General features: G+C 40.3%; 1 protein-coding gene across 3 annotated transcripts in view; it reads right to left on the bottom strand.

The window, feature by feature from the left end:
* HTR1F (5-hydroxytryptamine receptor 1F) overlaps positions 1 to 13,278 on the bottom strand; it is a 105,483-nt gene that overhangs the window by 7,705 nt on the left and 84,500 nt on the right. Inside the window, exon 3 of one of the 3 annotated variants that reach the window (XM_071433726.1) lies at positions 5,285 to 5,422. The exons of the other annotated variants lie outside the window; for them this stretch is intronic. The gene's annotated coding sequence lies outside the window, so the exon portion shown is untranslated. The remainder of the gene's footprint in view (positions 1 to 5,284; positions 5,423 to 13,278) is intronic. 3 annotated transcript variants of the gene reach the window in all.

Raw genomic sequence — 13,278 nt, 5'->3', positions numbered from 1 at the left:
CACTCATTATGGTTAATCACCTTATAAATTTCTAACTCTTTGGATATTAGTCCTTAATTGCAAGCAAGGAAAAAGCAATTTAGAGCTAATGAAAGTTGATTAATAATTTTTGAAAGATTCTTCAATTTGAGACTGTGGAGTAAGGAAGACACTCTGGGTAGATGCGCAAAAGTAGCGTGTAGGAATAAGCAGTTTCCTTAGTGCTGCTGTGATTTGGAGGCTCTTTATGGAAGCACAGTGGCAGAAATGTGCCCATTTCTGTGCAGTGATTATGCCTCTCTGTGTGGAGGCAGAGCCATGAGGGCTGTGCTGCTCAGGGCTGCCAGTCACAAAATTTGGTGGCTTTCCTGGTGGAGTGAGGTGTGGATCCATTTCTAACTGGTGCAGATTTACTGGGTGATCATTAACTAAAAAGATTGTTTTATAAATATGGGGAGTTGAAGTATTGGCAGTATTTAAGGACTGCTGCTTTTTTCTCTTTTGATAATGGCCAGAAGTGACCTAATTCTGGATTTTTTCTTAAGTGGAACTCAGTTCAGTCAGTTGCTATGGCTGGTTTCTGCCCTCAGCAAGCAACCAAGCCACTCTCAGGAGTATGAAGGATGATCCTGTAGACAGTGCACTGGATTAGAATGCAGGAGAGCTGGCCTCTGCCCCTCTGCTTTAGCCTTTCCTTGTCAATTTTGAGCAAATTCATTACAGTGCTTCTGCTAATTCACTGTAAAACAAGAGGAATTCCCTGGAACCTTAGTTTGTTTATTTTTATTGCTTTCTCTTAGTAGCACGATTTATCTCTTGTGGAATAAGTTTGGCAGTGACTATTTCAAGCATGCAGCTATTTTCAGAAGAGTTGCTGCAGTCCAGATATTTGTAAGGCTACTTGTGTGGAGTTGGCAGCTCAGTGCCCCTCTTGTAGAGCTTATCACTGATATGTCTCTATCAGCTATCTCTGATATCACTCTTATCAGCTTATCACTGATAACTCAAATTCCATGGCACCTGCTCTTGCTGCAGATGGAAGTGTTGTTTTTTATTATTACCTTTTCAATACTCAGCTGCTGTTCCAAAACTCTGCAAAGACTTAAAATGTTGATTGCATTACATTGTCCTGAATTTAAGACTGGTGAAAATGGTGTCTTGTACTTTATTCATTATTTATTTATTATTATTTATGATTGTTGAATAAGAGCTCTGTAAACAAAGGAAGCTGCTGTTCACCTAAGATAGCATGCCTCTTATCTTGGACACAGGGATATTATTATTTTGGAGGAATTAGCCACTTCTACAAATCTTTTTTCCTTCCCTTCTAGATCTGGCATATTAAGGTGACCTGAATGTAAATACTTCCTTGTCTGTAAACACACACATTTATCATATTACTGATCATGTTTAGAAGGCATGGATGAAAATGTCTGTGCAGCCTTATCACAAAAGTAAGCATTGAGTTTGTCTAGTGGCCACTCAAGAAAAACGGATGTTGCTGATATTTCAGCTTTTCTTGAGCATGTGTGTGTGTTATTAAGCCCATAACCCACCATTTGTGGCTAAGATTTACAAAATAACAATGTAATTGATCTTGTTCAACAGCCTTAGTCTGCCCTTCCAGGTTTGGAAAATAGTACTACTCTGCCTTTGAAAGCATGAAAAACAAATAAAAATCCCTAATGCTGGAGAAACCTGACTGGGAATACCTTTGGGAAAGGCACCATCAGTCTGTTGTTTGGGGTTCTGAATGTAGATTTAAGGGCTAGAAATGTACAGCTCTTGATTTTTGGGCCTCTTTTTTCTTTTTTTAATATTACTTTAAGCATTTGTGGAGAGAAAACTTGCTGATTAGTGTTTACTGCTTTCGAATACAGGTTTTTGGAGAGAACTGGGAGGGGTGGGAGAAGGTGTTTATTTCTGGGTGGGTTCATTAGCAAAATGTGTCTTAATTAAAAACAGTAATAGTAATCAGACAGCAAAATAAGCCAGGGATTGAATTTAGGGCGTTTACATTGCTACAGGCAGCAATAGCAGCCTTTGTACTCTAAGTAAACACAAAGTTGTGCCAGGGCAGGGAAAGCTCCTACTTTTCCACCTTCCACCAGGCTTCAGCTGGCTTTGAAATGAAACACTTCACTTGCCAGCAGCAGGTGTCCCTTGCTCTGTTGGCCATTCTGACCTGAAGCCAGTTGGATTTAAATTGTTTTTATGAAGCTTTATAAATTTGTACAAATCCCTCCTAATGTGACTTCCTAATGCGTGTCTTTAGAAACTGACCAAGTGATGTACTAATGACAATTAGCTTCATCCATCATATTAAGTGTGAGTAGAGGGAAATATGGCTGCTTTGGATTAAAAAAATCCCATTTTAGAAAGAGGAGCTTGTACTTGGATCTGATAGGGGATGTGTACTTTGAGCTTGAACTCCCATGTCCCAACAGAGGAGGAAGGGCAGAGGGACACTTTCACCTGATTCTTGGTGTCCTTAAATTCTTTCCTGCCAATAACTCTTCCTAAGGCTCCTAAAGCCACAGTGCATCCCTGGGCCAAGGTTTGTGAGGGAAGTTCCTTGCCAGCTGAAGGCTGCTGCAGCAAGCCTGCCTTTCCTGGAATGCAAAGTAGATGTCTGTCAGCAGATTGAAGTGCGAAGCAGAAATTACAAGGTTGCCAACTCTCCTTACCCAGTCTGCATGTCTTCATGCTTAAAACCTTATTTTTTCTTTTTTTCCCCCCCCATATCTGCCACTTAGCTCAGAGGTAGAGTTATTTCCAGTTCTTAATCTGTCAGAAAATATTTGTATATTCATGCTCAAGTAATGCTTAAGATTCCCTGTTTGGGTGATGCTATCCAGTCCATGGGACTGAGAACAGTTTGGACCTCAAATGTACTGGCAACTGGAGGAATATCTTAAAAGCTGTTTAGTTTTTGCTGTATGAGTCTCCAAAAACTGGAGTTATTTATAATTTCCGCTTGTAAAAGGTCACAACAGACCTAGAAACACAGACAACAAATCACTGCAAAATTACAGGTAAATCAATTGAACTAATATCAGCTAAAGATAATGTGGAATTCTGTCTCCCACGCACACCTCAGGAGAAGCAGGGGCAAATAAATAGGCTTTGCAGCATGCCCTGAATACCAACATAACACAGGAAGGAAACAAATCTGAGTCCTGGAGAATAGGTATCTCCATGTCTGAGCACAGGTGCTCTGATTTCTTACAGAATGGCAAAGGAAAGTCCCTTTCTGTGCCTTGAACCTGGATTTGGTGCTTTTCTTAGCTGTGTAACACTCTTAAGAGTCCTTCTGTTGGCAAAATGATGTGCTGCAGTATGCTTTGTGTCAGGCACAGCAAAGATTATGCTTGCTTTAGATTTTCTGGATGTCTCTTTAAATTCATTCTGCCAGCAGAAATAATTCCAAATGGCTAAAATGACAAAGTCTGATAGACTTAGCCTGGAAAATTAGCACCCCAAGTGTCTACTTTGTCATGTTATTGCAACAGAGATAGGCAGTGCTTCCACTGAAGCAGCTGAAATGCAAAGTCTGAAGCCTTCCTTGAGCTGCCAGGGAAAGGGAATTTGCCCTCTGCCATTGGATGCTGACAGGAGAGATGCAAGAACCAACTCCAGCAGGACAGGAATGAAGACAGTGCTCTCTGGTAAAAGGGAAGCACTGGAATAGCTCTGTCCCCATCTCCTTGGTGTGATTAACTCACCTTCACAATTCCCACTGTGATTCCTTTGCCAGGTTCTCTGCTTGTGTGTCCAGGACTGCGGTGCAGTCCCAGACTGCCTGTCAAGCCTGCCTGGAGGATCCCTCCCCTGCTTGTTGTCATCTTATCTGTAGCAACCACTGCATCTGCTTATGTTGAGGAATGTGATGTTCAGAGGGTAATTATGCATTCCTTGCTGCTGCTAACGTTGAAGTTAAGGGTTTGGCTTTCTGTCTCCTTTTGGAAAATTAGTCACTTGCCTGTGTTTGCTCTTTATTTCATGTCCCTCTGCCATCTGTTTTAATCTAGCTGAGGGGTGTGGGGAGAGGGAAGGAGGAGCAGCAAGAACACAGGATGATGGACTTGCTTATATAACACGACTCCCAAATCCAGCTTCAGTTACTTGGGTGGTCACAGAGTGAACCTGTTATGATTTGATCATTTTTGGCTGGAGAAAGAGAAGATTTCATTCTTCTATTCATAGTTCTCCAGAAGAGATGACAGTGATTTGTTTCTTTGTTAGGTGAAGGGATTTGGTTTCCTCCCTTATTTGATCTGAACCCCCAGTCCAGATCTCTCAGGATAAAGGCCTGGCTAGTTGTCTGTTGTGTTGTATATGTTGTGGAAGAGTCCCAGAGGATCAGGTCCTGGACAATAGTTCCCATGGGAGCTGCTTCCTGCCATCTTCTCTGCTGCTGATGCTCAAAGCTCTTTAAATAAATAAATAAATATATGTGAGAAATGGTGTTTGAGCACCCCATCAGTGTGAGCTCAACACTGAGCAGAATAGCACATCCATGAAGATCCCATGTAACCCTGCAGCCACCACCCTGTCCTTAGAGGGGGTTGGGATCTGAACTTGATGCCTCCATAACATAAGTTAAGGGGCCACTCTCTTCCCATCCCTACTCTTTGGCATTCCTCTGTTTAATTTGGATCTAATGTGCCTGAAATGCCCCATTCAACCAAAAAAATTCTGTATTAGAAAAAGTTTAAAATTTTTACTTTAGTCCTGGCGAAGAAAAAGCAATGTTCCTGTTTGTTTTTACTTGAAGTTTTTTTTTCTTTTTTTTTGATTGGTAGTGAATCAAAGAAGTGACTAATCACCCATTTTTTTATCTGATTTGTACAACTAGTTTCTTACTAGGCAGGAGTGGCTTGTTTTCATTGTTATCAACTAAATTTGTACAGGGGGTTGAAAATGCAGAATGGCTTTGCTTGTGTTCCAAAAACACTGCCTTTTCAGGTAAGGGCTTGAACCCTGTAGGAATCACAAGGCAGTGCTGGAGCAAGGAGGTTGAGAGGCAGTTTTAGTTTGCTTGAACAGTCATAAAATGCAGCCTTGTTTCTCCCACTTCCCACTCATCCTTATGCTTTGAGGCCATGTGTTCTTTGACAGCCCTCTGAAAACACTTGTGTGTGCAGCTGCAAGTCCCAAACCTCCTTCACTGACAGACCTCCCTCTGAAACTCTTTTACAAGAAGGAGGTTCAGTAACAAAACAATCAATATTTTCAAATGTGTTCCTAGAAAAGATCTTCATTTCAAGCTATAACATAAGAAAACATAATTTTCAGACTATACCCTTGTCCAACAGTTGGGGAATTATTTTTCTGCTGTGTGATCACCAGGACAGCTTTGAGGGAGAATTGGTCTCAGAAGAGTTTGCTGGAAGAGGAGTGAAGGCGACACATCCCTGTGCTCCTCATCTGCAGCAGGATTCTGTGTGACACAAGAACAGCACAAGTCTGTGGCTGATCACTTACAGTTAGGAGAGATGGCAAAATTCACTTAATCTTTTATCTCATCTCTGACCAGTTTTTGGAGACTGATGCTGTTTTAGATAGTATTTGTCTCACTGCATATTTCCCAGTGTCTTTCTCTGTACTGCTTCTCACTGTGTCATTTGTCTTTGTTCTAGTCCTCATCTGATCATCTTGGAGACTGAAGGTCGTTTCCCCTTGATCTTATTATCCATATGGCATGGCATAATCCTATCAGATGCAAACTCTGCACTGGGTTTGCCCTAAACAGCACTTCTCTAACATTTCCTTTATCAGGACTAACTGAGACAATTCAGGCTATTTCCCCTAAATGACGTACTACCTGAAGTACTTCTTGGCCCCGTAGTCCTGGCCAAGAAGTACTTCAAGCAAAACAAACAAAACAGTCCTTAAAGCCAATGATTTTGGAATAGGGAAGGATATTAAGAGAATCAACCTTTTATAGGAAGTAGAATTCAAGATTTTTATTTTTGTCCTGTCTCCATGGGAAAGACAGGGAGGAAAGCTGCCAGAAAAGCAGGAAGAATTTGTGGAAAGCTTTCTTAAAATGATGCATCCATGGCACAGGATTTTGTTGTGGAGGAATGTTTGGTTTTTTTTCTTTCAGACAATGATTTTCTGCCAGAGGGTGCCAGGCTGCCTTACCCCTTGATTACTTGCACACTTAGGTTGGGGCTGTCTTTCTAAAATTCAGATCCTGTGCCTTCAAACTTAGATATATACTTACCAGGACATGATTTTTGCTATACTCTGCATGGGGTGCCACAGTGCTGGTGATACAATACAGAGAACTGTTCTTGTATCTGCTTTCTCCTGCATGGACACAGAGCATTAATGTGGGCAAGTAACTGATCAGACTTTCCACGAGCACCACAGGATAACCAGAAAGTCCTCATTTGCTTCTTTCATGTGCTTTTCCTTTTGTGTGGAGTTTTTGTTGTTGGTTTTTTTTTCTGTTTGTTTGTTTGGTTTTAATTATATTTTTTTAGGGATTTAAATCCTAGCATTGACACAACTGAAAATCTTAGCCAGAAGAATTACGTTCACACAGTGAACTGGCATAAATGCTAATGGCAGAAACCCCATTAGTTCCAGGGCTATTTAAACCATCTGTGTCTTGAGATCTGGGATGCAGCTATGCTGGCAAAACTTCTCTAGTGCAGATTGGGCTTTAGCTTTCCTCCTTTTCACATTTCCAACTACTCTGCAGCTCTTGAGCATGCCTTTCTCTTTACTGCAGTTTCTTACTGCACTGCAATGTGATTCTCTTTAAAAGCAGCAGCATTTAGGCAGAATAAGTCCCAGGACAGCCTGCATGAAATCAAGTGTGTGGTGAGGAGAGCTGTGGAGATAGGGGAGAGTACATCGCGTGCAAGAGTTGTGAGGAGCACTTGAGGAAGTGGAACGGCTGGGAAGGAGGGTGCTGGAGAAACCAACCCCTGCTTAGTGTTTGCCTGTGGCTCTATCCCCCACTGGTGCTGAACTGCATGGAAATGATAAAATACAGCAACTTCCTTGCAGAGCTAAGATGCATCAAACAGCACTTCCACACGGTGCTGTGGAGGTCAGCATTTGGGTTTTCTGAGATTTCTGGCGGGTTTCCTTGGCTCAGTGTGTGTCTGCAGCAGCAAGGATGAGAGGAAAGCAGACTGGAGCAGCTGCCACCAGCTCAGACTGGCAGCTGATCTGGAAATGACTTGTGTGTTGTCAGGACTGGGAGCCCAGCAAAATCTCCCAAGATCCTATTTTGGCAGAGAATGGCTCTCTCTGAGGTCAGCTGCCACCAAAGCTTGCTGAAGAATTCCTGGAAACATTCAGCCTTGGTCAGAAACATTCAGTCAGGCTCAGTCCAAACACAGAAACAAGGATTTATCTTCCTTAGGAAGCTCCCTGGATGTGCCAGGTCTCTTGTAGTAGATGTTGTGAATACTAAATCAGCGCTTAAGCTCTCTAATGCTTTGTGAACTCATTTTCATTTCTGATAGGAAAATAACAGACTGTCACACACAACTTTTTTCCTTTGCATAATTCAGATGTAGTTGTGACACTTGACACACAGCACAGATGACAGTGAATGGCTCCTTAAAATTTAAACAGATGATTCAGAATTAATTATGAAAACCAACCTTATAGTTGTCCCAGGAAATCAATACAGATGATCATTGCCTAAGAAGATCACACAGCTCCAGCTGACCCCCAAAATTTCTCATTGATAAAGCAGCTAAAGAATCTTGAATGATAGACTAAGGAAGTATTGAAAAGTTTTTGGTTTTCCTGTTGTTGATATTTTTTTTCCATTGAGAATATATCGGTGTTGACTTTCTAAGATCTTTTAAAACATAGCTTTGTGACTATGAAAGCCTTCAGCATTGTACAGAAGTTTAGGTACAACTTTGTCCTAGGGATTCTTGTAGGCAGCACTTTAGCTCTTCGTTTCCTGAGTAAGAAAAATCTATGCAGTTTCAAAAGAGGGTTGTGCAAATCTAACTTTTAGATTTAGATTGTAATCATAACATGAAGAGGAAATAATTCTAGCACCTTATTTCTCCTTAAGTTGTATGCTGAGAAAATGAAATTTGTGTTTTTATATTATAAGAATGTTACTTTGAAAACCTGGTGCACTCTTGCAATGTATTTCAATATATTTCACAATGACTGTTAAAAAAAACCTGTTTGACTGTACTTGCACATGATAACATGAAATATTAGTTTGATTGTGAAAAGAAGTATTAAACAGACTGGGTCTAATTGCCCAAATCCACAGAAGGCACATCAGTGCTCTGAACTGCTGCAGGAGAGCTCAGAAAACCTCCAGCTGATTCTCAGCAATTGCAGGGTTTCTGTGGCCCCTGTCGTTTCTGAGAGAGATCAAGATTGTAAGATGTGCTTTCACATAATAACATGGTAAAAAGCAAGAGTAAAGGACAGAGGCAAATGGTTAAAGTGCTGATCTTCAGAGACTGGAAGAGGCCTGGAAAAATCAAAGGTGAGCCCTTGCTTCAGCATGATCTGGCTTGTTTGTTATGTATGGGAACAGCAACATCATGCTTAGCACTGCTGGAAATGCTGAATTCCTTTCCCTGGGTTGCTTACAGCCCAACTGTCACATTGGGAAGCTGGAGAATTTCTCTATGGACTAGAGCATGAAAAACTATTTTTCTACTAGGAGATTGGAAAAGATCAAATTATAACTTCAAAGCTGTCTGCTCAAAAACGCTTCTTTCAATTTTAACCTCTGAAGCTACAGAAATTTATGGAAAAAGGCTTTTAATATTTTAACATCAATGTACTGTTGATAAGCAGTGAGACCTGTAGTATGAGTTCTGACATTGTTTGCCCTTGTGTAGGTACACATGTGTATATTGCATCATATTTTACCCCATCATTTCTGTGTTTTCTATTTTAAGAACTCATCATTGAAAACTACATTTCCTTAGTGTTCAAAATGCCTCTTTGCTCTTTGAAGCTGAAGAACTTTATAATGTTAACTCTTCTGGAAAGGAGCAATGAACAGATTCAGGCAAGTGCCCACTTCTGTAAAATACCTTGGGGTTTTTTTCCTCATTCCAAGTTTTCCCATTTTCAGCCACTAAATGCTGACATTACATTCTGTGATTATTTTTCCTCTTTGTTTCTTTATTCACAATCTTTAGGATGTGACTTGTTCATATATAGCAATTATTCCCCCTCCTAGTCCCGAGCGTTAGAGGCTTTCAAAAAAAGACACAGGGGGGTTATATATGCATAAATCAGGGGGATGCTCTCTCTAATCAGTTGACCTGAGTATCTAAGGCTTCAAGTAAGACTGAAGAGAAATAGCTGGATCACCAGCATTTAGAACAGAGAAAATGGTTGTGGTTGCCAGCATCTGAAGAAATTATATGTATTTTTACATGGAAGCTCCATCTGTTTGTACTTGCTTAGCTCTGGGATTTGAGGTTGAAAAGTTCCAACACCATTAACTGCAGTTCCTGGCTCTGCTCTTACTTGACCTCTACTGCAAGGTTATTATCTTTCTGAAAATTCAAATGGATTGTTTTAGACCCAGGCAAGCAGTCACAGTATTTTCTACCTGCAAAGAGTTTGAGTTTCTTTGTTCTCTCTGTTTCTGTTAATGCCTCCTAATGAAAAAAAAATCATTAGGCACTAATTTAGGCCATGCAGCAAACTTTATCTAAAATCTTAGAATCAGTTGTGTGGGAAATAACATTGTATTATGTTACACATTTTCTTTTGATTACTGCAGTTTGACCTGGTTTGACCATAATATTGACTGTCAGTATTCTTTATTCACTAGATAATAGGCAGCATTGCATGAAAGAAAACTGCAAAGACATGACCATTAATTCATCAACTACTCTAAGTCAAAATTCAAATATTAATTTGGAAAAAAATCCTATAACAAACAGAATAGGAGCTTTCAGAAAATTTGTGATTTGAGGTAGTGTTGTTCAAGGTAAAAATGCAGTGCACTAAAGTCCTTGCTTCCCTATTATTTTCAGTTAGTAGTGGAAAAAATGCTGCAGACCTTTTAATACCATGAATGTTTCTCTTATCTCAGTTGGAGATAAGATATTTTGTGAGAAGTAGGTGCAGAAGAACACTGTAGAAAGAAGCAAAACTGCCCCCCCAAGCCTAAGAAAAAAATAATGAAATAGAAAACAAGAAAAACAACAAACCAACCCCCAAAAATAAAATTTGACTATGTCTTATAATCATCAAATATGGCAGAGGATCATTAGATTAACCTTTTGTTATGATGAAAAGCATTGCTCTAAGATGTTTTTCAGCTGTATTTAATGGGATCAGTAGGTTTATGCTCCTTATTACATTGAAATGGATAAAGATTTTAATTTAGATAAACGGGTACCTGACATGGTCTGTTGTTCTGGGTTTTCTTTTTTATATAACTGCTGCTTTTATGTTGGCTTCTGACTTCTGTGATGATTAACAGATAATTACTTTTCCTGTAGTGAGCAGTGCTGAATTTAGGTGGCAAGAAGGAATTATGTTTTTTGTGTGGATGTTGCAGCAGGAACGGTGTAGCCGGTGTCCATGTGGGTAATCCTGAATAAAAGCAGCTGCATCTGCCCAACTCAGAGAACTTGGCTGCCCTTTCTGGTTTGCCTCCGCCCGATTTAGAGAACTGTGTCAAAATGTGCCTCTTCAGGCCTGTGAAACAGATGAATCAGTTTAAATGCTAGAGGTTGCTATTCAGTTGGGAGAAGTTGATATCGGTGCCAAAACTGTTTTGGAAAGGTCCCTGTTGGATGTCAGAGCGGGACAATACAAATCAAGCAACTGTTCCTGCCCCTTCCTGCCTCCCTGAACTGATTTCTCTCTTCTGTACCAGGGCACCTCTTTGCCACCTTGGCCTCCACCCTGCATGCCCAGGATCCCACAAGCCCTGCAGTGTCCAGCAGCTGGTGCCGAGCAGGGTGGTGGGATCCCTGCTGTTGCTTTGTGACTGCTAGGAAATCATGCTTCAGGATGCTTCAGGGAGCTTGGTGAGTGAATGACTTCAGTGTGTAAAATGGACAATCCAGCACTTGTGCTTTGTAAATATATTGAACACTGTCAGCTCTGCAGAGAGTGCTGCGATGGAAAGATTGAATTAAGGTGTAAAATGCATTTAGGCTAGAAAGTATCCAGCTCAAATAATCTGTTACAGCTTCCAGTTGTTCTTCCTTCAGCCTGAGTGCAGGATACTTTAATCACATCTATTTAATTTCATCCAAGGTTGCTTGGATGCTGTGGTGTGTAGTGCCAGTGATGACCCCCAGAAAGTTATACTGCAGAACCACTTGAAAATAACAAAGCTCAGTATCTACAGGTGTCAGCATGGTCAAAGGGTTGCACATTGCTCAAGGTAACCTTTTCAAAGACAAGTGATGATGAAAAGTTTGGGTTTCTGAAAGAGTGAATGGCTGAAGCCTCAGGGAGCTGCTATCAGCAGTGCTGTGTTCGGGGGCACAGCAGGTCCTCCTTTCTTCTTCTCTCATCCCCTCCTGTTTTCATAATGAAATGCAGCAAAAAGGGGGTTTGCTTATCAGATGCTTTGAACACAAGGCAATTATTTATCAGTCCTTTTCCCCCAGTAATTCCTTTACACCTGGAAAAAATAAATGCATTCCAGCCTGGGGTCCTTGCCCCATGCCACTGATGGTCTCATACATGTTTTTCTATGTCTACCTGAACAATTGCCAGATCAAGGCTTAGGGCCTGTAAGTCTTAATAGGCTTTAAGATAAGAATTGTTTGATTGTTACTTAATTACTAAATAATGTATTTTTCCAGCCTAATATGATTAAAACTCTTTTACTGCCATGATAGTTGTTACAGAATACCCAGAAGGAGGATATTGAGCTGTCTTCGAATTACAAGTTGGTGTCATTGTGGCTCTTCTTTTGCTCACATGTAAGAGTAGGTGCTTTTGAAGGGAAGAGGTGCTTTTGACCTTTTTTTCAACTGCTGGGAGTGTGCTTTCTAGAGCTTTTGTGTGGGTGAGAAGTATTCCTGAGAAGGAAGCTGGGCTGCGTCAGTGACAGCATTGTGCTAACAGAAGTCTGCAGAATAATTGCTGAGACATCCGTTTAGGAAATTGGTGGCAGGGGGCTCTTCATTTGCTTGACTCTGTGGCATGACAAAGTTATTTTCCAGTCTGGAATCGAAGGAAGTATTTGGATTTTTTACTGCTACTGTATGAGAGATTCATAAGAACAATATTAATAACAACAGCAGTTACTTCAGGCTTCTTCATCTCCATGTGTTGGCTGCATTGTAGGTTGCTAATAAAAGTGGTGTTATAGATTGCAGTGGCTTATATGTGGGAATAGGTCTTTTTATATTCTCACTTCACCATGGATGACGTTTACTGCATTTGCACTTTTAAAAGCGGTTATGTAACATCAGCAAAAGGTGTGTCAGAGGAAAGGCAATTGACTTTGAAAAGTTTTCATAAGCTGTGTTATTAAGTATTTATCTGTGTGGTCTCAGAGCAGGTAGTCTCTAAAGGCAGAAAAGTAACTGCCTTTAAGAACATCACAAATGCTGCTTGGGACTGCTGGGAGAGCACTATTTGGACCATTTATTTATCAAAACAAGAGACTGATGAGCACAGGAACTTTCTTCTGACAAGAGTAAAAATGTCAGTCTGAGCAGTTCTTGCCGTTTCAAGCCTTTGCTTTTCATTTAAAATTCTACTGCAGTTTGATCAGAACATTAAAGTCTTGCTCAAGTTCTGTGTCCTGTTCAATCAGGAGATTTTTTTTTATTCCTATATGCATGCTACAGATTCTAGAGAACTAACAATTCAGGGAGTGAGGAGTCTACATTCCTCCTTCTAGAGGTTTTGTGTGGTTAGAAATTACATTATATTGCCTATAAAGAAGTTTTTAGTGCTAATGCTGTAGTCATATATAGGAGAGTTTTTGAAAAGACAACAACCATACTGCCTATGTTTATTGACTTTAGCCAAAAGACGTAGATTCAGCTGCTTGCTTTTCCTGAAGCTCTGTTTATGACCAGAAAAAAGCTCATAAAGATCTCCTGTTTTCCATAAAACTGGATAAAAAACCTCATGCATCAATTTCTTGAGATGCTCTTTTAACATCTAGGTGACTTCCTGCACATCTTTAAAGAACACTTCATCTTGCATTGATATTTAAATCAAATGTCTCTCAACCTATAGGAAATACTACAGCTAAGTATCTAAAATTGAAGTGATTTAAAGGAATTAAATGTGGTTACATAGTATTTTCCTATTCTCCTATATTGAAAACAGTATGTCAGGGAC

The sequence above is a fragment of the Agelaius tricolor genome, unplaced genomic scaffold (assembly GCF_023055355.1).
Source record: "Agelaius tricolor isolate 1412-34295 unplaced genomic scaffold, bAgeTri1.0.p SCAF_9, whole genome shotgun sequence".
In the NCBI taxonomy this organism is placed as follows: Eukaryota; Metazoa; Chordata; class Aves; order Passeriformes; family Icteridae; genus Agelaius; species Agelaius tricolor.
Note: the sequence above shows the minus strand (reverse complement) of the source record. Positions and strands in the feature narration are given on the sequence as shown.